Source organism: Podarcis erhardii (assembly GCF_964252035.2).
Source record: "Podarcis erhardii genome assembly, chromosome: 1".
NCBI lineage: Eukaryota > Metazoa > Chordata > Lepidosauria > Squamata > Lacertidae > Podarcis > Podarcis erhardii.
In genome coordinates this window covers 12,460,531-12,486,209 of record NC_138497.1, presented here as the reverse complement: position 1 = coordinate 12,486,209, position 25,679 = coordinate 12,460,531, and the positions used below count along the sequence as shown (strand labels likewise).

The 25,679-nt window shown below is 44.1% G+C and overlaps 1 protein-coding gene and 1 long non-coding RNA gene across 6 annotated transcripts in view; one reads left to right on the top strand and one right to left on the bottom strand.

Moving 5' to 3' along the window:
- LOC309343770 (SERTA domain-containing protein 2-like) overlaps nt 1-20,687 on the bottom strand; it is a 29,949-nt gene extending 9,262 nt beyond the window's left edge. Inside the window, exons 1-5 of one of the 5 annotated variants that reach the window (XR_014157393.1) lie at nt 20,315-20,678; nt 14,347-14,476; nt 6,198-6,289; nt 5,865-5,937; nt 5,402-5,766 (exon numbers count right to left, since the gene is read on the bottom strand). The gene's annotated coding sequence lies outside the window, so the exon portion shown is untranslated. Of the gene's footprint in view, nt 1-5,401; nt 5,767-5,864; nt 5,938-6,197; nt 6,301-14,346; nt 14,477-20,314 lie in introns of those variants that run through there. The other 4 variants (XR_014157395.1, XR_014157392.1, XR_014157394.1 and 1 more) reach the window with 4 other exon arrangements.
- LOC309345425 overlaps nt 1-25,679 on the top strand; it is a 469,580-nt gene that overhangs the window by 98,690 nt on the left and 345,211 nt on the right. The gene's annotated exons all lie outside the window — the stretch shown is intronic.

The following is a 25,679-nucleotide window of genomic DNA, read 5'->3' as shown; positions in this document are numbered from 1 at the left end:
TGAGATCTAATCCAAAGTCACAACAAATTTTGAGAGAAATAAAATATTATCAGATGCAATATATGGAACTGATGAATCAGGAAATAGAATGGAAAATAAGACAGATGAAACAAAAGACCTTTGAATCAGCAGATAAATGCGGGAAACTGCTAGCATGGCAATTGAAAAAAAGACAAAAACTGAACACCGTGACATCCCTTGAAGAAGAGGGGAAAATTATTACCAGACCAAATGAAATAAGCAATTGTTTTCAGAGTTTCTTCAAGAAACTGTATACCCAAGGGCCAATAGATGAACAAAAGATAGAGGAATTTATTGGAAAATATGGACTATCAAGAATTCCAGAACAAAGTAGAAGGATCCTAAATGGGAGAATAACAGAACAAGAAATAGAGGGTGCCATTCAGAATATGAAAGTGGGGAAATCACCAGGACCAGACGGTTTAACGGCAAGATATTATAAAATGTTAAAAGACTGGTTAATCCAACCGTTAAAAGAGGTTTGTAATCAAATTCTAGAAGGGAAAAGGGCTCCTGAATCGTGGAAAGAGGCATTTATCTCACTTATACCGAAGACAGAGACTGGGAAAAACCAGGTTAAAAACTACCGGCCTATATCCTTACTAAATGTGGATTACAAAATTTTTGCAGACATTTTGGCAAAAAGATTTAAAGGAATTCTAGCAGGGGAGATTCATAAGGACCAAGCAGGCTTTCTCCCAGGAAGACATATCTCGAGTAATGTGAGGAACATTTTAGACATTTTGGAATTGTTGGAAAGAGAGATTAACAGAAAAGCAGTTTTGATCTTTGTGGACGCGGAGAAAGCCTTTGACAATATTTGTTGGAGTTTTATGAGGAAGAATCTCCATGGGATGGGGGTAGGCCAGGGATTTGAAAACGGTATTGGTGCGATATATTCTGAACAAAAAGCTAAACTGATAGTGAATGGTATGGTTATGGACGAAATCTCAATAGAAAAAGGGACACGACAGGGATGCCCGATATCCCCCCTTCTTTTTATATCGGTCCTGGAGGTTTTATTAAATATGATTCGAGCGGACCCGCTGGTTAAAGGGATTCAGGTCGGAGTGAAATTCTATAAATTAAGGGCATATGCAGATGATCTGGTATTAACACTGCAACAGCCAGATGAGAGTACTAAAAGAGTATTAGAACTAATTGAAGTTTTTGGTCAAGTGGCAGGGTTTAAACTGAATAAGCAAAAAACGAAAGTGTTGGGAAAAAATTTGACATTGGAAGAGAAAGATAGATTCCAGAGTGTAACTGGTTTGGAAATAGTAAAGAAAGTGAAATATCTGGGGGTGGATGTAACATCAAAAAATATTAATTTATTTAAGGACAATTATGAAAAATGTTGGACAGAAGTTAAAAAAGATCTAGACACATGGTCGAGGCTGAAACTTTCCTTGCTAGGCCGTATTGCTGTTATTAAAATGAATGTATTGCCAAGAGTGCTGTTTTTGTTTCAAACATTACAAATTCTAGACAAGGTGGAGTGCCTCAGAAGATGGCAAAAAGATATTTCTAAATTTGTCTGGCAGGGCAAAAAGCCAAGAATTAAATTTAAGATTCTAACAGACGCGAAAGATAGAGGGGGTTTTGCCCTGCCGGACTTAAGGCTTTACTATGAGGCAGCAGCTTTCTGCTGGCTGAAACCATGGCTACTTCTTGAGGACACAGATATCTTGGATCTAGAAGGATATGACAATAATTTTGGTTGGCATGCGTATTTATGGTATGACAAGGTAAAAGTACACAAGAGTTTCAAAAACCATATTGTCAGAAAGGCGCTGTATAATGTTTGGATTAGATATAAGGATTTATTAGAAAGTAAAACCCCCAGATGGTTATCACCAATGGAAGCAAAGGCAGTTAAAAGACTCAACATGGACTCTGATTGGTTAAAATACTCAGAAATTTTGGAACATGATGGTGATAAATATAAACTTAAGAGCTACGAGAAGCTAAAGTCAAAAGTCCGAGACTGGTTGCATTATCATCAGATAGATGAAGTATTTAAGCAAGATAGGAAGATAGGCTTTCAGAGTGAGAGGTCTAAGTTAGAAACAGAGCTATTAGATTCCAATACTAAGAATCTTTCTAGAATGTATAATCTACTGCTGAAATGGAATGTACAGGATGAAATGGTAAAATCAGCAATGATTAAGTGGGCGCAAGATGTAGGTCATGATATTATGTTTGCTGACTGGGAACAGTTATGGACCACCGGCATGAAATTTACGGCATGTTCTGCCTTGAAAGAAAACATAATGAAAATGATCTATAGGTGGTACATGACCCCAGTCAAGCTGGCTAAGATCTATCATCTGCCTGACAATAAATGTTGGAAATGTAAAGAGTCTGAAGGAACCTTTTATCACCTTTGGTGGACCTGCCCAAAGATTAAGGCCTACTGGGAAATGATCTATAATGAAATTAAGAAAGTCCTTAAGTGGACATTTCCTAAGAAACCAGAGGCCTTTCTCTTGGGTATGGTGGGCCAATTGGTATCAAAGAAGGATAGGACTTTTTTTATGTACGCCACTACAGCAGCAAGAATACTACTAGCAAAGTATTGGAAGTTGCAAGAACTACCCACTCTGGAAGAATGGCAAACGAAGGTGATTGAATATATGGGACTGGCAGAGATGACCGGCAGAATCCGTGACCAGAGGAAGGAGGCGGTGGAGGAGGACTGGAAGAAATTTAAAGTGTATCTTGAGAATTGTTGTCAAATTAAGGACTGAAAAGATGTCGAGGGGTAAGAAATAAAGATTTACAGCTGTAAACTATAAACCATAGGGAAGAAGTTTTAAGGAGGTGATATGTAAAAATTGACTGAAGGGTTGCTAGAGAGAATTGTGAAATAAGGGTGCAGAACAGGAGAGGTATGGGGAAGTCTTCAAGTTTGTATGATCTGTGTTTTTTCTTTTTTATGTTGTATTGTTATTTTTTCTTGTTATGTTTATGTTGTTATGTTTATGTTGTGAAAACTTAATAAAAATTATTATAAAAAAAAAAATACAAGCAATTGTTTGTAACAGTCAGACAGAGCTACCCAATGTCTTATTTCAGATTTTTAATTTTAATTATAATTTCCCCACATTTAAAATCCAAATAATCAACTTGACAAAGAAATAGCACCACAGTCTAAGGAGTGTGAATACCATTTTTGTGTGTAATCTCTCTCTCAGCTTATAAACACTACGGGAGCCTACTTTATCCACCTCACACAGAAACAGAACTACATTATTCAGGTCATATGGTGAATTAGATCTGGGTGCTGTTGTCCAGTAACATCTGGAGGGACACAACTCCTGTCATGCCTGACTACTGGTCATACTTGCTGAGGCTAAGAGTGGAAATGGAGCCAACATCTAGAGGGCCACAGGTTCCCATTTACTACTTTAGATCACTTATCCACAACAATTCTGTAGGTCAGAATTCTCGCCGTATTAGCCATAGGATAACTGAGACTGAAATATTTGCTTAAAATGGCTTAGGAAAATTCTGGTTGAAGCTTACTCTCTAGCTCCAACACTCACCTTCTTCAGAATTTCTAAAGACGCCTGCATGGATCAGACACATTTTCAGTATCAAGGGATGAATAGTAAGTGCATACTACTGGATAGGCTAGCTTGTGGCTCAACCATAATTTTCTCCTATTTAAAAAAATGTAGTTGTAGGTTTAAGAAAGTTACCCACGTTACTGGTTTGGAAAACCTATGATTGGTACTAAATGTAGCAGCAATAAGCATTTAGGTTTCCTTATTCTGGCCTATGGTGCAGGGATACAATCAAAACACAGAATGCCATTTCTATGCTTTGTCCCTTTCAATATGCTGTGCTCATAAGTTGTTTACAAGATCTTGAGTTCAACAGGAAACAGCCCATCTGAAGCAGAAGATGCAGAAGATTTATTTCAAGTCACAGGTGAACAATTAACAAGTCCTGCATATGCAGGGAGGATGTTTTCCTTGAAGCCTTAGGTGAGAGGTGCATAGAAGAATGTTTAATACTAAGAACTACTATTACAGTACTTTTATGGCATCAGGGTCAGACCCAACACTTCTTGGGATCCTACTGAAATGAGAGACCAAAGGTTATTTCCAAATGAGACTTTTAAAAACAAACCAGTGTCTCTGGAACAACTATGGGTGAGTCCCAGAAGTCTTGGAAGAGGATGGTTGCATCTTCTATCAGGTTTTCCACCTTTTGAATGGGCCTCACATACATGCCCAGACCACTCAGCCCCTTGCAGGTGATGGAAGAATAATTTTCACTATTGGCTCAAATGGAAAGGGAATGGTGGTGAGTTGGTGAATATCACAACTGGACATCTGATGAGTTTAAAAAATGATTCTGAAAAGACTTTAGCAGTGTGGTAGATGACAACAAATGGTTAGCTCTATGGACAAATAGAGGCTCACCCAATCGGGAAATGTGCCAGAGATGATACTCACATGTTGTCTACACTCTGCAACAGCCAATGAGCTCACAATATTAAGAAAAGGCCCTGAAATACACCCCTACTTCACAACACACAAAATGATTCCATAGCACGCCCAGTCACAAAGTTACCAATGACCCTGATTTTTCCCAGGCTATTGAGTCTTAATAAAGATCTTTGGGGTATTTGTGGAGTGTTACAAGATATGTAACTTTGGTGCTGCACTGAGTTTTGTTTTGACTATTTTATTTCCTGCTGTAATAGTTTTAATTATCTTGTTTTGTATTTAAGTCACTCGGAGAACCCACTATTGGGCAATACATAAATAGTGCCACTTCCAAGGATGTCCACAGATACCGGCACAATACATATGCACAGAGGAAAAGAAGGTACATAGTTTGCTGATAGGGAGCTCAGAACTGAAGACAACAGACAACCCATGGAAGAAAACACCCTTTGCCTAGCCATCAAAAAGAGGACACTGGACACACAAGTACAGCCATAGACACAGAAGGCAGCAACTTCCAGTCGTTCACTGCAAGTGGCATGAAGTTGGGAAGCAGGTGGTGGATGTTCAGGACACTGTGGAGAAGGGGGAATGCCTCCCAAAGCCAGCCATGTCAAGGGCAAGAGAGGAGCTCCAGAGACTTGCACCCACACTGCAAGCAACATAGAACACTGTCCTAACCACTCAGCCATAATAGGAGACTGCCTCATACACTCTGACAGCAGCAGTCATTCCATTTGTGTGCCTCTTGTAGTCCAGACCAGAGTCAGCAAGCAGTGGATAGAGGACCACTGCCCCTGAAAGCCCATCAAATGCTCACGCCCATGAGTCATGTTCTGAGGTCTGCTGAAGCACAGTCATACTACGAAAGGCAAAGTGATCCCTATCTCCTACTCACTAGCAACAAAAAACGCCACTCGTCACAAAGTCATAGCTTTTATTGAATAGCATCCAGAATAGACAAAATCCTGAATGAGAAAAATTCAAGTGTTGGGGTGTCAATCCAGTAGGGCTCCTGGGTCTTGGAAATTGGCTCAACAGACAGTTAGGGTAGGAAGTACACTGTTGCTTATGGCACCAGCTCCAAGCTAGAAGCTTCTTCACTTGTTGCATAACTGTATGTCAGCTTACAGTGATGCAGGAGCCTCTCTGGGGCAAGTAGATTGTAATAACCTTACAGAGGAAAAACCAGGAGTCTGGTCATTGCTGTTGCTCATGAGATGGACGTCTCTAATGGCCTGCAAACAGCAGGGAGCGGGACGGATCCTGTACGTGGGAGACTGTCCTGTGAAAAGTAAGAAGACACAGAAAGCAACAAGGAAAAGTCAGCAATTGGAGCACATATTTCCTGAATGTGTGTGCAGTACTTGTGAATATACACACCCATTTAGAATTGCTGTGAAACTCAGTGTCTATAGTGACAGCTTGATTTACTCCATGCAACTGAACTGTGACCCTTAAGACAAGAGTGCTCATGAGTATTTGACCAACAATAGTAATTGCTAAAGTGTAGTGCCTTGCCTCTGTCAATAGATAACTTGTGTGTGGCAATGAGTACCACCCTTGTCTATATGGCTTCCCACTGTTGTGAGGGACACATTAGAAAAATACAGCTTAGATAAGACATAGTATTCCCATATTGCAAAGTGTGTGGGCATGGGTGAGCGTTTAAGCAATTAAGACAATGTAGCATGATTCCCCCTTTCCTTTGCTTACCTGTGTTGGGTACTCTATCCTGGTATTCCCAGTTGGAGTGGAATGACAATTGCTGTTGCAGTGTTTGCATGTGAAGTCCCATGGCAAGGTACCTGTAGGGATTCTAGACAGAAATATTACTGCAACGTGCTCAATCACACTTCAAAATGACCTTGACAGATTAGAGAACTGGGCCAAAACAAACAAGATGAATTTTAACAGGGAGAAATGTAAAGTATTGCACTTGGGCAAAAAAAAATGAGAGGCACAAATACAAGATGGGTGACACCTGGCTTGAGAGCAGTACATGTGAAAAGGATCTAGGAGTCTTGGTTGACCACAAACTTGACATGAGCCAACAGTGTGACGCGGCAGCTAAAAAAGCCAATGCAATTCTGGGCTGCATCAATAGGAGTATAGCATCTAGATCAAGGGAAGTAATAGTGCCACTGTATTCTGCTCTGGTCAGACCTCACCTGGAGTACTGTGTCCAGTTCTGGGCACCACAGTTCAAGAAGGACACTGACAAACTGGAACGTGTCCAGAGGAGGGCAACCAAAATGGTCAAAGGCCTGGAAACGATGCCTTACGAGGAATGGCTAAGGGAGCTGGGCATGTTTAGCCTGGAGAAGAGGAGGTTAAGGGGTGATATGATAGCCATGTTCAAATATATAAAAGGATGTCACATAGAGGAGGGAGAAAGGTTGTTTTCTGCTGCTCCAGAGAAGCGGACACGGAGCAATGGATCCAAACTACAAGAAAGAAGATTCCACCTAAACATTGTTGGTTTCTGCTTTCTTCACTGTGCAGCGAAGTGCTTGTCACGAGACAGGTGTTTACATTCCACAGTCTGTGCTGTTGGGTTTTCCCACGGGAAAGGAGACTGGATGTGACGTACACTGGTTTCTGTTTTTCACAGTTCTCTCCGTGCTTCAGAGGAGAGAGGATGCCTCTCTGCTCACGCAGAGGCAAGATGCTAGTTTGTAAGCTCTCAGCATTGAAGTGTAAATAAAGTAAAAGAAAAGTATGTGGCACGTACTCCTCATCCTTCCGCTGTGCTCGGGATTCTGCAAACACAACATTTTTGGTTATGGGCTCCAGAAGTCGAATCGGAGTGCCGGCAAAGGAATGCAGAGGGACGGATCGGACGATATCTCTGCGCGTCAGGATGATTGATGAGAGGTATGTTGCTCATGCTCCGGGCAGCCTGCCAGCTTCTAGTTAATGGCTTTATGGCTGGACTTTGAACTTTTAGAGCCGTTTGCCGGGCACAGGCAAAGGCTCAAAGGCACAAGCTTATAGGCTTGGGGGAAACTGAAAGTACCTTTTAAAAGTGCTTTTGGAATAAAGCAGCTGCAGAAAACAGTGACGCAGCTTGGTTTTGAAGCAGCAGAGACGCAGCTTGTATAAAGCAGCTTATTTAATGCAGCAGAAGGCTAATGCCAGAGTCATGATGGCTAGCTGCAGAAGGCTGGCTGATCCTTGTGGCACTCAGATTGCTGTTCATGACACTGCTCAGCTCACAGTAGCCTGTGATACTGCCATGATTCAGAATGAAGCAGACCGCCAGGGTGATAGCTGCATGGGTAAGGGGGAGTCTTCACAGATGTCATCCCAGAGTGCAGTGGAACCACCAGATGGCGCCAAAGCTTTGAAGGCAGTGAAATGCTACTCGTGTGGACGTCTAGGCCATATGAAGAGGGAATGCAAATATCCCAGGGCCAAGACAGAGCAGCGCAGCGAAAGCTCATCGCGTGGAAAAGGCCGAGGCAAAGGCAAAGGTCCAGTGTCCAGGACAACGCAGCACAAGGCAATGGTCTCACGCTTCACTCCAGAGGTTGCAAAGGTCCAGAAGACGTCTAGATCTTTCTTCGTGGTTGATTCAGCAGCGACCCACCACATGTGCAACGATAAGCGACTGTTCGTGTCTTTTACACCGCAGGAAGGTGCGATTCACCAGGCGGATGACCACACAATCCCCAGTAAAGGCTACGGAACTGTTGTTCTTCACAGTTTGGACTTATCGATAAAAGATGTGCTTTACGTACCAGATGCCAAACATAATCTACTCAGCGTTGGACAGCTGAATGAATGGAAAATTGACGTTTCCTTTAAGAACAAAAAGTGCATCATCACAAAGAAAAATGATTATGTATTGCATGCTGAATATGTTGATCGTTTGTATGTTTTGTATTTTGATGATGATGTGCAGGATGACACTTGTTGCATTGCAGGTTCTAACAAAAGTTTGCATGCAGAATGTATTCACGATTTTCACCGGAAATTTGGTCATTTGCATTTTGAGGCAGTATCTAAAATGCCTGCCTTGGTTGAAGATATGACTATTAAACCCTGCAAGTACCACATGAAGTGCAAGGCATGCGCAGCAAACAAGGTGAAAATGGCTGCGAAAGGTAAGGTGTCTAGTAGGCAAGCTACAGAACCATACCAAATTGTTCATGCTGATTTGGTTGGACCACTAGCGCCCTCTTTGGGTGGAAACAGGTACTTCATGGTTCTCATTGATGCATTTTCCAGGTATATTTATGTGTACAATCTTAAGCAGAAATCAGAGGCTTTTCCAAGGTTCAAGGAATTCTGTGCTTGGTTGGAAAATGTGCATGGTAAGAAGGTAAAGATTCTTTTCAGTGATCGCGGGGGAGAATTCACTTCTCAGCAGTTTGAAGCTTTTCTGACTGAGAAAGGAATTCAACACGATTTGTCTAGTCCTCGCTCGCCATGGCAGAATGGACTTTGCGAGAGGGCAAATCAAACATTGCTTCAAGGGTTAAAAACCTTGCTACATGATGCAAATTTTCCAGAGAGTTATTGGGCCGAAGCTCTCTCGTGTTTCACTTACAGTTATAATCGCAGGTTATCTTCAGCGATTGGTTGTACCCCCTATGAGAAGATGTTTGGCAAAAAGCCATACATCAAACACATGAAAATTTTTGGTTCTGACATGTGGGTTCATACACCACAAAGCTCCAAGTTAGACAAGTGTGGATTGCATGGTATCTTTCTAGGTTATCAGAAAGGGTCTTACAGAATAATGATGACTGACTCTAAGACAATTAAGCTCACAAGAAGTGTTGAGTACAATGCCAAGTGGGGGGAGAATGTGGGAATTTTCCAATGTTATCCTGATGACAGTGATGAGACTGAGGATAGTCAAAAGCAGCCGCAACAACCCACACCCACTGATGAAGGTTCTGATTCTGATTCTGAAACTGAATCGGGTGATTCAGAGGATTTCAAGAGTGCGAAAGCCTCTATGCGACCCTCTGAAAGCTCTGATCAAGAATTGGAGGAACCATTGTTCACAATAGGTCATTTTTCTCCCAAGAAGGAAGAGGAGAGTGTTGAAGACCTACGGCTTATTCGCAGGTCACAAAGAGCCACAAAAGGCAGACCTCCAAAGAGATTTGCTGATGAGTTTGCTAAGATATCAGTAACAGCTGTTAAAAGCTCCAAGAAGGTATTTGAACCTTCAAGTTTCCAAGAAATCCAGGATTTGGATTCAAAGGATGCTGAGCCATGGTTAAATGCCATAAAGGATGAGCTTGATTCCTTAGAAAGGAACAAAACATGGGAGCTAGTTCCAGTAGTTCCAGGAATGAAACTGCTTGGAAGCAAATGGGTCTTCAAAGCGAAGACTGATCAAAATGGCAAGATAGTCAGACACAAAGCCAGATTGGTAGCCAGAGGTTTTGCACAAGTACCAGGTGAAGACTATCACGAGACCTACTCACCCACAGTAAGGTATGAGAGCATCAGGCTTATGCTCAAGCTAGCTGCAGAGGAGAATCTACACATTAGTCACCACGATGTGAATACAGCTTTTCTGTACGGATCTCTAGGTGAATCACTTTATATGCTTCCACCTGATGGCGTACAGGTAAAACAGGGATTTGTTTGTGCTCTGAAGAAGTCCCTTTATGGTCTCAAACAAAGTGCACGGTGTTGGCACACAAAACTCACTGAAGTATTGTTTTCTCTAGGTTTTAAGCAAGGGAAAGCTGATCCATGTGTATTTGTCAAAGAGGAGGGGCAAAAGAAACTGTATTGTTTGTTTTATGTTGATGATATTTTATTCTTTTGGAAAGATGTCACAATGTACAATAACGCCCTAGCTCAACTGAAAGAGCACTTTGACATGAAAGATCTTGGTGAGGTAAGCAACTACCTATCTCTGGAAATAGAGAGAGATCAAGATGGTAACATTCTAGTACACCAGTCACGGAAAATTGCTGATGTGTTAGGCAAACTAAACCTGATGGATGCTAACCCTGTAGACACACCGATGACAACAGGTTATCAGGTAGATGACACTGAAGAAGCATTTTCTGACACTACACTGTACAGAAGTGTGCTAGGCAAGCTAAACTTCATTGCCAGATGTTCAAGACCAGACATTGCTGTTAGCTGTAATTTGCTAAGCAGACAAGTAAACAATCCTACTGTTAAGGATTGGAAAGCTCTGAAACGCGTAGCGCGGTATTTGAAAGGCACTATGCATTACAGACTAAGATTTAACAATCAGAAGTCTGGTGGTCTTGAGATATTTGCAGATGCAAGTTTTGGAAGTGACACTACAGACAGGAAAAGTACGTCTGGAGTTTGCTATATGTACAATCAGGGTCTATTTGATTGGTCATGCAGGAAGCAAACAACAGTTAGCTTAAGTACTTGTGAAGCTGAACTGAATGCACTGTCTTATTCACTTAAAGATTGTGAATGGTTGTTACAATTGTGCAAAGACATGAAAATTCCTGTCAAATGTCCAATCCAGGTTTACCAGGACAACAAAGCATGTTTGGCTTTGCTGAATTCTGAAGGTTGTAAGCAAAGCACGAAGCACTTGCAATTGAAGTTGCAACATGCTAGGGAACGTATTCAGAAGGGACTCGTAACGGTGTCCTATATGCCAGGTAATGAAATTCCTGCTGATGTATTGTCCAAGATTGTATCAAGGGATCAACACTGTACCTATGTGCAGAAGTTGGGTTTGTACTGATATTGTACGAACACGCTGCCCAGTGATGTTCACAGAAAGGGGGAGGATGTTGGTTTCTGCTTTCTTCACTGTGCAGCGAAGTGCTTGTAACGAGACAGGTGTTTACATTCCACAGTCTGTGCTGTTGGGTTTTCCCACGGGAAAGGAGACTGGATGTGACGTACACTGGTTTCCTGTTTTTCACAGTTCTCTCCGTGCTTCAGAGGAGAGAGGATGCCTCTCTGCTCACGCAGAGGCAAGATGCTAGTTTGTAAGCTCTCAGCATTGAAGTGTAAATAAAGTAAAAGAAAAGTATGTGGCATGTACTCCTCATCCTTCCGCTGTGCTCGGGACTCTGCAAACACAACAAACATTAGGAAGAACTTCCTGACAGTAAGAGCTGTTCGACAGTGGAATTTGCTGCCAAGGAGTGTGGTGGAGTCTCCTTCTTTGGAGGTCTTTAAGCAGAGGCTTGACAACCGTATGTCAGGAGTGCTCTGATGGTGTTTCCTGCTTGGCAGGGGGTTGGACTCAATGGCCCTTGTGGTCTCTTCCAACTCTATGATTCTATGATTCTATGAGTGTTCTGCAGGCAGGCTGCTTTTTGTGAAGTGCTGCCATTTTATTTAAAGTCCCCCCTCCATAGTGTGTACAACATGGGGCTGGAGAGATATAGGCCCCATGCTCTAATATCCAAGTTGTGGGCTCCCCATACTGGTGTGCTGCAGTTGGGCACCAAGTTACACCATATTTTCTGCTTGGTTGCAGCAACGTGAGTGGACTGAACATTGATGGCTATCTTTGTCCCCCACTAGTAGAGAAGGAGATCAATTGCTCCAGTTATGGTGGTGGTGTAAAGCCAAATGGTCAACCAACCACCTGTCTCCTTGATCCTTGCCCATCCTGGCTTATAAAAGCTAGCTGGGAAGGGCTGGGCAATGGGCTTTGCAGGGTGGTGAATGCTTCTGTCTGTGAGGGAACCTTCCCAGACCTGCTGAAAGAGGCGGTCATTAAACCACTTCTAAAAAAAAGTATCTTTAGACCTGTCCAATATGGCCAACTATTGCCCAGTCTCAAATCTTCCATTCTTGGGCAAGGTGATTGAGCGAGTGGTTGCTGAACAACACCAGGCATGCCTGGAAGAAGCGGAGCATTTGGATCCCTTCCAGTCGGGATTCAGGCCTCATCATGGGACTGAAACTGCCTTGGTCACACTGGTCGATGATCTCCGGTGGGCTAGGGACAAAGGTGAGAGCTGTTTCCTAGTTCTGCTGGATCTCTCAGAGGCTTTTGATACCATTGACCATAACATCCTTCTGGACCGTATAGAGGGGCTGGGAGCTGGGGGCACTGTTATACAGAGGTTCCGCTCCTTCCTCCTGGGCCATGTTCAGAAAGTGGTGTTGAGGGACAAGTGTTCAGATCCCTGGGCTCTCACTTGTGGGGTGCCTCAGGGTTCTGTCCTCTCCCCCATGCTTTTCAACACCTACATGCAGCCACAGGGAGAGATCATCAGGGGGTTTGGGCTGGGTGTTCATCAGTATGCGGATGATACCCAGCTCTACCTCTCTTTCAAATCAGAACCAGTGAAGGTGGTGAAGGTCCTGTGTGAGTGTCTGGAGGCAGCTGGAGAATGGATGGCAGCTAACAGACATGTAGAATCCTGACAAAACAGAAGTACCGTTTTTGGGGGACAGGCCTGGTCCTGAATGGGGTAACTGTGCCCCTGAAGGACCAGGTACACAGCCTGGGAGTCATTTTGGTCTCACAGCTGCCCATGGAGGCACAGGTCAATTCTGTGTCCAGGGCAGCTGTTTACCAGCTCCATCTGGTACGCAGGCTGAGACCCTATCTGCCCGCAGACTGTGTCGCCGAGACCACATAACACCGGTCTTGAAAGATCTACACTGGCTCCCAGTACGTTTTTGAGCACAATTCAAAGTATTGGTGCTGACCTTTAAAGCCCTAAACAGCCTCAGTCCAGTATACCTTAAGGACCGTCTCCACCCCCATCGTTCTGCCCGGACACTGAGGTCCAGCGCCAAGGGCCTTCCCTCACTGTGAGAAGCCAAGTTACAGGGAACCAGGCAGAGGGCCTTCTCGGTAGTGGCACCCGCCCTGTGGAATGCCCTCCCACCAGATGTCAAACAGAAGAACAGCCAGAAGACATCTGAAGGCAGCCCTGTTTAGGAAAGTTTTTCATGTTTAACAGACGATTGTATTTTAACATTTTGTTGGAAGCCACCCAGAGTGGCTGGGGAAACCCAGTCAGATGGGTGGGGTATAAATAATAAATTATTATTACAAGGGCACAGTCGTGGTCTGAGTACAGGATACAGCATAAATACAGACTACTCCCCCAGGATTTCCTCTGCTCACTACTCCACTTTGTTTTGCCCATCCCACTACCATATATTTACTGGCAGAACATTATGTTGGTATTATCTGTCACGGCAGTGGTATATTTCATGTCCTGCTAGTGTAGCAGGGCTTCTGCCAAAATGTGTCATCTCACAGCCAGCAAAACTGAGGTATGGAATTGTTCCTCAAATCAACCAAAATATATTTAACCAGCTGGTACACAGTTGTTGTTTTTTAATTTGTCTAAAATGTTCCCAAGCCTTTAGGCAACAATACAATGGAATAAACAGAGCTGCTACTGCTATGTAACCTTTTTTTAAAAAAAAGGCTAGCGAGAATGAAGAGATTTGAAAATGTCTGAAGGAAAGCTTCTGTATCTTTATTGTGCCATAAAACCTAGCAATCGTAATGGTAAACAAGTAAAAGCTATTCAGGTAATGCTACAAATTGGGAAAAGCTGGTTATTAACCCTTGCTCTCTTACCTCTTGGTTTATAGTCACACTGGAGGAATTCTTTTATGCTGCTAGTTTCAGGGATAGCTTTCAGCCACTCCCCACCTTCTCTTGACTCACACTGGTGTTTGCAGGAATTAAAAAGTGTGGGGGGGAGAGTATTGTTCTGGGGCCATTAGCAGGAGAAGATAAGTTACTCTCCTAGTGAAAGAGTAGCTGGTTAAATTTCAACTTCCATTTATTGCAACATCTGAACTATCCTTTAGTTTGCAAAGATGGATCCCTTGTGATGTCAGACAATCCCAAGTAACTAGGTGCTTTTTAAATATAAAAATATTTTGAAAATATAGAAAATCTTACCCTTGAAAATGAAAAAGTGAATTCAGGCCAGAATGTTCCAGATATGGCGTGAAGAGGGCTCATTCAAAGCAGAGGTTAAGCACAACTTTGATAACAGCTGAAGTAATCCTTTTTCAGTCAAGTGATCCAACTTCAAGAAAAAATTAGAGAATCATTTGGTTATGGTATTATGTAACAAATAATTAGCTGCAACATCCCAATTATAATTTACTGCTTTATGGATTTTTGTAAGACTTGCATATAATTGCTCAGAGGCTGCTGCACCACTGCGCCTCCCTTGTTCTGCATCTTCTTCCCCACAAAAGCTATCAAGCGAAATGTATCCCCATTAACAAGGGTGATTCCATGTATCTTTCTGAGCCAAGTAACTGTAGCGGCATCAAAGATGTGCACAGCTGCTATAGTACTGCATTAGGTTTTACACAACACAAGACTATGGCAGTTGCACAAGTTGCTCACTACTTTCTTCAAGTCTTAAAAGGCTACTGGCTGCACATGCACCCTCAGTAGCTCTGTACTGTGTTTCACTATGGTAGCTGCATGCACACTTGTACCACTCAGGTGAATGCCAGGAAACAAAGGCTATTGGCCCCAGGATAAATCTACAAACTTCTATTAGTATTCTGCCTCTAAAAACTGAAAGCTTCAACAGACAATCAAATTTTACTAGTAGTTTTCTATTCACCCATTCAAAAAGCATAGGCAATTGTGCTGGTCCGTTAGAAAAATCATCAAAAGCCACAGTAGGGTAATACCTTTATTAGAAACAATTAAACTATCACCATTTTCAAGTTCTCCAAAACACTCTTACAGGCTGGATGTCAAGCAAAATACAGGAGTGGGGGGAGAGAAGACAGAAAAATGGACATGCTGTTGATGCAGACTTTGGGTCTTCCATAATGTCCAGCTCCCCCACTCGACTCCCTCTCAACTCCTCTTGCTATTTTGTTTATTTCCAGTCAACAATACTCAAAAGGCTGCTCACTACTATATGACACCACCCTGATATTTTTTGAGATTGTGTTATACAAATACTTTTATAAATAAAATAGGTAGTCAGTCCTAAACTGTGGACTCTTGGATTTTCTCTTTCCATAGAAGAGTGGAAATGACAGACCAAATGAAAATTGTACCAAGACAATTTGGTCTAGAAAAATTATAAAGACAGGCAGACAGAGACACAGAAAAGAAACACGGATGACTTCACATGAGGAAACCACCGAATGAGGAAACTGCAGAATCATTTGCTGCCAAGCCCCACACCACAATTTCCAGAAATCCTAAAATGGTATTGAATTTATAACAGCTAGCACTCAAGAAAATCCCTGTGTGCCACACTGAAGTACTTGGCACCAGATAGGTAAAAGGTGACCATGGCTTCCTGCACATGGATCCTCGCAAAAGGCATGAAGAGCTGACCCCAAAATATTGTACACCATGTTACAAGAGCTGAATGGGCAAAGCTGACTGTACAGTGGTACCTCGGGTTAAGAACTTAATTCATTCTGGAGGTCCGTTCTTAACCTGAGGCAACACTTTAGCTAATGGGGCCTCCTGCTGCCACCACTGCACAATTTCTGTTCTCATCCTGAAGCAAAGTTCTTAACCTGAGGTACTATTTCTGGGTTAGCAGAGTCTGTAACCTGAAGCATCTGTAACCCGAGGTACCACTGTATTTGCTCTGCTGAGCTATCCTCTATATTTTGAAGCTTATTTTACCAAGTTATGTTAATGTCAAAAGCCAGACCTATAAATGTCATGACTCTTGTGAATAGAAATGACTGATCATGTCTACTACTAGCAAAGCTGGTGAGAGACATAAATGATTAAGATCAGATCAAAGCCTAGCTCTTTATAGGAAATTCAGGAAGTCTCAAGACACATGGCACAGATATAAAGCACTTTAGTGTTAGCTGCAATTAGAGTATTCTTTTAAAGCAAGCATTAATGCAGTTATGTGTTCATAAATTCTGAAATAAGGTACTAAAGCAGTGAGAGATTCTCCTCCCTTTGCATTTCATTTCCTATAAGAATAAGACACAAGGGAGGCAGCCTCCACATAGTGTGCACAAAAAAGAAACCAGACAGAACTTCCTGGAAGCTGCTGCCTGAACCTCCCACAGTAGCAAGACAGAAGCTTGCAATAACATTTGTGTTCGCTGGATGGTGAAGTTTTCCCTTCAGTCTCCTTCTTTCTCCCTTCAGCGGCTATTTATAACAAAAAAGACAACCTCATCCCAATTCTGCTCCAAGCTGCCAAGCAACTTCTCCAGAGAGCAACACTATACCTCAGCTATGTAGCCAAATAACAGCCCCCGCCCCAAATTCATTGCACTCTTTCACGCCTCCCCAGTTCCTGAGTGGGAGTACTGTAATACTCACAACTGTGTTAACAGGAAGTTTCTCTCTAAACATTTCACCCAGCACTACAAGGGCTCAGTGTTATCCTAGCACCTAGTTATACCCAGCTTAACAACTCAGCAATGTTAGAAAATCATTTTAAATTACTCACAAAACTGTTTTTTGGCAAAGAGGAATCCCTACACAGATAGTCAACTCCCCAACCCTGACTTGAGCTATATGGTCCATATGACCTATTATTATCATAAAATGGTACTTCTGTTGTCACCTTGCAAAAGAATACTTCTTATTCCAAGCAGTCCTTGGAGATTCTCAAATCCTCTATCAATCTTACACTTTGGACATGTCTAATCCCGAGCTAGCCTGCTCTTTCTTGCATCCAATCACACATTTCTCACCCTTCACACTGGATGCCTCCTCATACTAAGTGACATACACAGTCAGCCCCCTCATATCCAAGCCTCTCCCTTAACTTAAGAGCAGTCCAAATGATAGCTCCCTTCCCAGGCTGCCTCAGATGGAGTCAATATTCAGCCTCAGGCTGAATGAGTTCTATATCTTTAGCCCTCCAAAGGTGGGGGAGAGGGAAGGAGAGCACTCTGTTTTGAACAAGCTCCACCCAAACTTAATCCTTCTGACTATATCCAGCTCCTACCACAACAATTGCAATTTCACATAGTGTTTTCTTCTGCACAGCACAATCCTTACATGTCCTCCTCAAACATAGGCATTAACTGGACCCAATAACCAATTCTTCCTTCTAGTCTACACTCAGCTTCAGTATGTCCCTCCCTTCAGCTCTAAGATTCTGCGCTAGTAAATGCTGCTTTTCCTGATTCTTGTGAGAACTGAAAAAATATTAGGGATTCCTAAATGCCCCAACTCTGACTGTTTCAAGTGGTGCATTTCATCATTCCCAACCAGTCCCTTACCAGTATTTAGCTTCCAATTAGCTCCCACACTTTGTGCAGCTTCTAACTGATCACCTTTGTATGAAGCTTACTTGATAATTCAGACTCATTTTCCTCCACACTATCAACCATATCCTGTTCTTACTAGTGCCTAAAAATCTTTCACTCATACTACCTGTACCCACATCCACTTTCCTTCCAAAGCATAAACCAAATTGGTTTCTTTTGTCCTACCAACCACACTAGCTGGTCTGTAACTTCTTGCCACCTGTTTAAAACTGAGGCCAATCATTCCCCACCAGTTCAGACAAAAATAAAATAAAAAATCAACCAACCAATACTGCTTTTGGCCACAGTGACCAACCCCACATCCCTATGCCTATTAGATTTGCTCAACGACTACACTCAACCAGCCTGATCCAAGGCAGGCAGCTGCCAGACCTAATTTCTTAAAACTAGGTGCCAGTTGCTCACCCAATTCTCCTCTTCAACATACTCCTTCATTCACAGACAGCTCCCCTGCCACCATCCAGTTTCTACTTCTCAGAGTGAACTCCTCTTGTCCTACATGAAATTATTCCAATGATTCCTCTTCCATGCATCTCTTCTTTCTCCTTATCCCCAGCTCATTCCCAAGATCAGGTCAGTTACCATAAACATCAACCACTCCATATACCCCTCACAACCCACTCCAAATGTTGTCTCCCAAATTCTTAAGAACATTCATTCATCACCATTTATATTTTGCTATTCTGCCAAAGAGCTTGGTGTGGCATACCTGGTTCCCATTCCCATTTTATCCTCACTACAAACTTGAGAGGTGTTTGTTTGTTTTAGTTTGAGAGAGTGTGACTGACCCCAGATCATCCTGTGATGTTCACTGCTGAACAGATTTGAATCTGGCTTCTACTCTGGCTCTTTAGCCATTATACCACACTGGCATTCTTACATAACCCATCTAGACTCTCACTTCCTTCCAGAACAACAACAGACCCTACTCTGGTTCTCCTAAATTCCTCCCTTTGCCATACACAATTATCTTATTTTCCATGACCACCACCTCAAACCTATGACCTCTGTTCAACAACGCAATATTGTGCTGTCACTCTCAGCACCACTCATAAATTCTAATCAATTTACCTCTAACACTTTGCTCAAAACCGAATCAATTCATTCCCCAGCCAAGCACTTATTATCGCCTCCTCAGATCATCTCTCTAAACATATGTACCAGCATTAACCACCACATAGCATTGTATGAACTGGCAGTACAGAAATACTTTTATAAGTAAATAAAATGATAGCCCATCTTTTTCTCACAAATTTTCATCTCAGCCTTATTCAGCTAGCTCAAATACAGAATCTCCCCATACCCAGGTATTACCCTGAATGTAACTGAACAAGTTTTTTCAACTCTTGCTGTTTTCTCTTTTCCACCAGAATCCCCTACCCAATCCCCTACCTCCCCCCAATCCCCTAACTTCTTACTGTTCTATAATGTTCACCTCCCCCCCATACAGTTTCATGTCTAAGGAGCACCAGCCACTCATCCCACCACAAACAGGGAATCTGCTAAAAGCAACCTCTCCCCCTCCCAATTATGCAGGTATTAACGTGAGTCAGCTCCCAACACCTCTCCTCCTCCCACTTGCTCCTGATATTCCCCAACAGTAGTGTTCACCCACCAGACAGGTCTCACAAGCAACATCTCCTCCCTTCTCCCCATTGCTCTCCCGCCATCCCATTCTCTATACACAGTACTGCATATATATATATATATATATATATATCCTGCACCACTAATAGCCCAAACCTAGCAAGATGAGCGCTGCAACCCCAAAGTCGGCCACAACTGGACCTAATGGTCAGGGGTCCCTTTACCTTTTAATGCACTGGTGCAGCTACAGTGGGCTGTATTCAGAAAGACTCATCGACCAGCCAGGAGGCATAAGCCGGCAGCCCCTCATCTTCTCTGCCAGCCCCACAACTCCTCAGTTCACATCTCACCGTGAACCTGATTTCCCCACACATCTAGGTACACACACCCTGAGCCCCAGCCAGCACCCCATCCTCCCCTTGGGCACCCTAACAACCAGATTCCTTCTACTCTACTTGCATCGCCCATCTCTTCCCTTCGCATCTTAACAGCCCCCCCCCCAAAAAACTAAACATTAACCGCCCTATCGATTTATAACCCAAATCCCCAGTCATCACCCACCCACCCACCCAAAAACTCTTGTTTCTTCCGCCCCTTCCTACCAGATCCCCCCATCCCCAATATGTGTCCTGCTTCCCTCCACATCCCAGCCCCACAATTGGGGGGGTGTATTTGTGTGTGTGCAGCTGCCACCTTCCCCCACCCAACCCGCGACCCTTTCATTCCCCTACGTAGATCCTACGCACTCACCCCAAATCCCCCACTCCTGCCCACCACCAGCCCCAACCCAGCCCTCTGTTACCCCAGTCAGGAGGCTTCGCGCCCCCACCTCAGCAAAAGAAAAACCCACCCCTGGCTCCTTTTTACCCCCCCCCCATATATACATATATACCCCCAAATATATATATATATCTGCCCCCCCCCGGGTTCCCCCGCCGCCCCCTCCTCAGGCCTTCACCTTCCCTCTCTCCTCCCCCCCCCCCGCCGCCGTGCCCTCCTGCTGCCACCGCTTCCCCCTCAGCCGCAGCAGCCTCGCTCACCTGCTGGGGCTCCTGAAGGAGGGCGGAGGCCAGAGGCCAGGACCGGGACCCGGGACCCTCCACCCCCGGCCGCTCTCCCTCAGCTGGGGGCACCGCGCCGCCGGCTCCCGAGCCAGCCAGCCAGCCAGCCAGCCAGGCTTCCCTCAGAGGGGCTGGCGACGGGCAACTGCTTGCGCGCTGGGAGGGGAAAAGGCGGAGGAGGAGGAGGCGCCACCCACCTGCCCTCCTCCACCGCCGCCGCCGCCGGATCTCGGCGACGACAACAAGAGCAGTGGCTCCTCCTCCTCCTCCTCCTCCTCGGCCGTTGCTACAGAACGCGGACGCGCCTGCGCGAGCGCCTTCAACCGCCACCGCTGCACCTCTCCTCTCGCCCATTGGCTGGCCACGCCCCACCCTGCCCGGCAACCGATTTCTGACTCGCTGCCGGGCTCGCGGGGGTCCGCTTCGTCCGGCTGGCCAATGAGGAAGCGAGCCCCAGCCAAAGAGGGGGCGGAGCTCCCGTCGGGGCTGCTGTCCAATGAGGTGCTCGTTCGCGGCTTCCTTCCTTCCTTCCTTCCTTCTTTCTTTCTCCGTTCTTTTCCCCGCCCCTTTCTTGGAACTCTGCAAAGAGGCTTTTCTCGCGCGGGGTCTGTCCGCGAGGGCGACTGCTGCTGGATGCGCGTGGCAGGGCTGCCGTTCTAGTGGAAAGCGAACCTTCATTCGTTTGAGACTTGTTTCTAAATGACTTGGCGCGACTTGCGCGTGTTTCCTGGGAAGTGAAGTCCTTGAGAGGTGAATCTGATCCGCGGCCGAGTAACCCTGCAAAGGGCGGCGGGGCGGATTCGTTCCGAGGCTTATTAAATGATGTTTGCAGCCGAGTAACTGTTGCCCGCAAGGTAGCAGGCGGGGAATGCACGCGCGCCTGCTTCCTCGGAAGCCCCCGGTTTAATTCAGTGGGTTTTATTTCCAAGGACTTCCTTTTTTTGCAGCTGAAAAACATAGATATGAGGTGATAATCAATGTAGACCACAAACCTTCTGTGAAACAAGATTGCAAGTTTACTAGAAAGGATGAAAAGGCAGTTCATAAGGTGGGGGGGGGGGAGGTTTTACGTAAGAATGGTAACAAACCCACAGAACATTCCCAATGAAGCAGAAGTACAAATTAGAGTTAAATGCAATCCGGTTTCCCTTTCTCCTTACAAACTCTAAATCTAATGACTTGCTTCCCATTCAGTGGCGTAGCGTGGGTTGTCAGCACCCGGGGCAAGGCAAGTAATTTGTGCCCCCTAACCCATGGATTTGCGCCCCCTAACCCGTGGATTTGCGCCCCCTAACCCTAACCCCCAGATGTTGCGCCCGGTGCGGTCGGCCCCCCCCTGCACCCCCCACACTACGCCACTGTTCCCATTAGCCTTGTCTGCCGCCTTTCAGGGTGTCTTTGATTCCTGAGATCACACCCGATCTGAAAGCCAAAGCTTTTGAATCCACAAACTGAAGGAAGGACTATGGCCAAATCAGGCCCGCCAGCTGTTTTGGGACTACAATTCCCATCATCCCTGACCACTGGTCCTGTTAGCTAGGGATGATGGGAGTTGTAATCCCAAAACAAGTGGAGGGCCAAGTTTGGCCATCACTGTAAGGTTTTCCAACCCTGCCCACACCCCATCTCTGGTGTAAGGCTTTTCCTTGGGACCTGTGCATTAGTTGGGTAGGTAGGCAAAGGAAGAGAGACAGGAATTCATATAGGTTAGTGTGCAATATGTGGTTTAGGCTGCAATTCTAAACACACTTGGGAGTGATTTAACTCAGTGGGGATTACTTCTGAGTCATCATGCATATGATTGCACTGTCTGTGTGGTAGGGTAAGGGTTTTGAAAAATCAGTCTTCAACTAATAATAATAACAACTAGGCCTTCATCAGCTTGGTGCCCTCCAGATATTTTAGACTATGACTCCCATCAGCCCCAGTCAGCACCAAATTGATAAAAGCTGTCTGTAATAATCAACTATGTCAGGAAAACCCTTAGGTCCCATGTTCATTTTCTGGTCAAGAAATACATTTTTCAAAGATAACTTTTGATGGAACTTAGGAAATAAAGATATTTGCTCCCTTCCTTCAGATACTTGGAATACAAACTTATTAAGGATATGTAATGCACTATTAAGAGGCTGGGTGTCAGAGGTATGTTTTGATGAATGCATTGTAAACACCAGAATGCATATAAAATAACAGATCCATAATTATACTCCTGTATTTTTTAAAACAACCATGCCAACTCTCTGTATTAGGAACTTACTCCAAATCAAGATTTTTTTATTCTCCTGCAAGTGGAAGACAGGAGGGCCTGGCATGCTCTGGTCCATGGGGTCATGAAGAGTCGGACACGACTAAACGACTAAACAACAACAAAAGTGAATAATATTCACACTGTCCACTTTACAACCTGGCAGGAAGCACCTATCTTCTGGATGGATAAGAGAAACATTGGTAGTCTTGTAACTCAAAAGAGTATCATTCTTAATTAGCCCAGCTGACCTCCTGCCATCCTCCCTTTAATCTGTAGACCTGGGGCAAAAGGGTTGAAAACCCAGAGATCCCAAATACATTCAGGAAGCATGCTGCCTAACACTAGAGGGAGTGAGGAGATTTAATAAATTATTAAAAAGTAGTGTAGGCACACCAAACACCTACTTAAAAAGGTTGACCACTCACTTAATAGCATGTGCAATAGGTCTCCCTGGGGAGTGTGTTCCAGAGCTGTGGTGGTACCACAATAAAGTCCAGTGCCCAGCACCTGCCCAGCACATTACCAGTTGATATGGGGCCAAATAACAGCATACATACATGTTGATTATTTGGGTGGTAGGTTGCACTCACAGACAGCTCGGGCCTGCTCTGGGCTCCCTCATCTGCTCAATCCCCACAACTGTTGGGCGGCAAATTTGTCTGTAGTAGATTTATGATTTTTGCATAGGTGTACGAGAACAGTTTCCTGCACGTTTATTTCAACTCCTTTTCAGTATGCATGAAGTTGGCAGACAGCTTCTTTTCTGACAAAGTTGTTGCCCAGCTGTGGCACAGGAAACATGCATGCTTTGGCTGCCAGTCCATCCCTTTACCCAAATGCCAGGTATGGTAAGTGAGTATTATATGTGTTTCTAGGGCTTCTTTCCTCAGGCTTTCTATTAAAAGAACGACTGCAATACCCACCCCCCCACCTCAAGCTGTGTCCTACCATTTACTAGAACCTTTGACGTGCCAGGACAGCTGCCAAGAGATAAAACGTCAGGAGCAACCACATTAGCACATTTTCTGTTAATCTTTTACTTTTGGGAAGAACAGCACTGCAATTCTCTCTCGGCGCCAGCTCCATAGTGCATTAAATCAGAAGCAGAAGGAATATACAGTAGATCCTGCTTTTCTTTGGGCACACCAAATCAACTTTCAATGAAATCAGTTAAAAGACAATCAACATATTTTTAAACAACGGAAGTGACTAAATTTATTTTGCATCACAAGAATAAGCAATACAACAATCTTTGATCACCTTTCTCAAATACAAAAGAAAAAGTCTTAGCGTGCAAACCATTTCAAATAATCTTGATAACTGTGATGTTAAAACTTAAGTCTCTTTAAAGTTTCAATTCCAGGCACATCAAAATCTGTAACTTTCCCTTTGCAAATTTTGTCTCCGATTCCTTCAGGTCAAGCATTGATGCTTGGTCATGTTCAACTAGTTTCTTTTGCAACATAGTTGAGCGTAAGTTTGAGCTTTGAGAAACGGCGTTGACCACTTGTCACTGACCCCGGAATGTGAGAAGGATCCTTAGAGCAACGGAAACATTAGGCAAATTATACAGGAGTTTTTTTTTTTTGTTGTATGAAGAGGAGTATACTCCTTGTGACAGCATAGACTTTGGAAGTCTTCAAGCTATTGCTATATGTACCTAGAAAAAAATTCTCATGTACGAATTACTCCAAAAATGCTAAAATTCTTCAAAATATAAAAGTAACATATTGTCAGAAATCCATAAGATATGACAAAAACTAATCTGTATCAAACTGTGCCTCCCTTAGTTTAGCATTGCATCCCTCTAGGGATCTGCACCAGAGCCGGCTGCCTCATTGGCCTAATGGTAGCATTGGCCACAACACAACCACATGGGCGGCTGAGTAGGTTCAATAATGAGCCCTCACCAGTGTTCGATTGCATTCAACTGGAGTTTTCCTCTGCTTCCGTTCAAGCCATCTCCCAGCTGGTGTCATTGCCCTAAGCTCGGGTGTACCAAGGAGCTAAGCTTCCTTGACTAGGGAAAACACAGGAAGATGCCTTATACAAAGTCAAAGCACTGGTCTAGCCAGTCCAGTATTGTTTACGCTGATAGGCAGCAGTTGTCCAGGGCAGCGGCAGAGCATGTCTCCATGCCGCTCAGGTGGGGTGTGTGTGCATGCCCATGCCAGGGGTGAAGGACAAATGGAGTCCACTGCACCTGCCCGGCCCCCACCTTTCCTTTTCATCAATCACTTGTAGTCGAGTAAGACTGTCTTCCATGAACACAGTTTTAACAATGAGTCCGTAAGTAACTGTGGAGGCCATAGGTGGGGACATAGGTTTCCGGGCAGGAGTTGATCACGGTGAGGGTTTGCCAAATGTGCCTTCTTCTTAGCACGTTTTCCCCTTTCATCTGAGTTTGAGTGTCTTCAAAGCTCATGACACCTTTGGTAAAGACTGTTCTCCAATTGGAGCGCTCGCAGGCCAGTGTTTCCCAGTTATACAAATATGATATCTTTATTGTCATTGTCCCATACAGAACAATGACATTGAAAATCTACATAAGACATTCAAAAACCGCTAAAAACTCTGAAACCCCATTTTAAAATACAATATACTATAGAGACTCCTTATGCTGCGTTTAGAACCAGAATTGCATTTGCGTAGAAACTGTTTCTCAGGCGACTAGTCCTGGTCTTTATAACCCTGTACCTTCTTCCAGAAGGCAGAAGCTGAAAGAGATCATTTCCAGGGTGCGTACTATCCTGCGCTATCTCTGCAGCTTTCTTATGGCACCTGACAGCATAGATTTGATCTAAGGTGGGAAGAGTGCACCCAATTATTCTCTCTGCAGTCTTTACAACCCTGGACAGCATTGTTTTTCCCCTGGCTGTGCAGCTCCCAAACCACACACACAGACCATAAGTTAATACACTCTCCACAGTACAATGGTAAAATGCCATCAACAGGTCTTTTGAGAGATTGTTTTTCCGGAAGATTTGTCAGTGTTTATACTCCTTTTTTTTTCTTTTCTTTTTTTTAGATTTGCCTGCCAGCCCCCATCACTGCTGGAGTGACACCAGTCCTGAGTGGCATGGCTCTCCAGTTGGC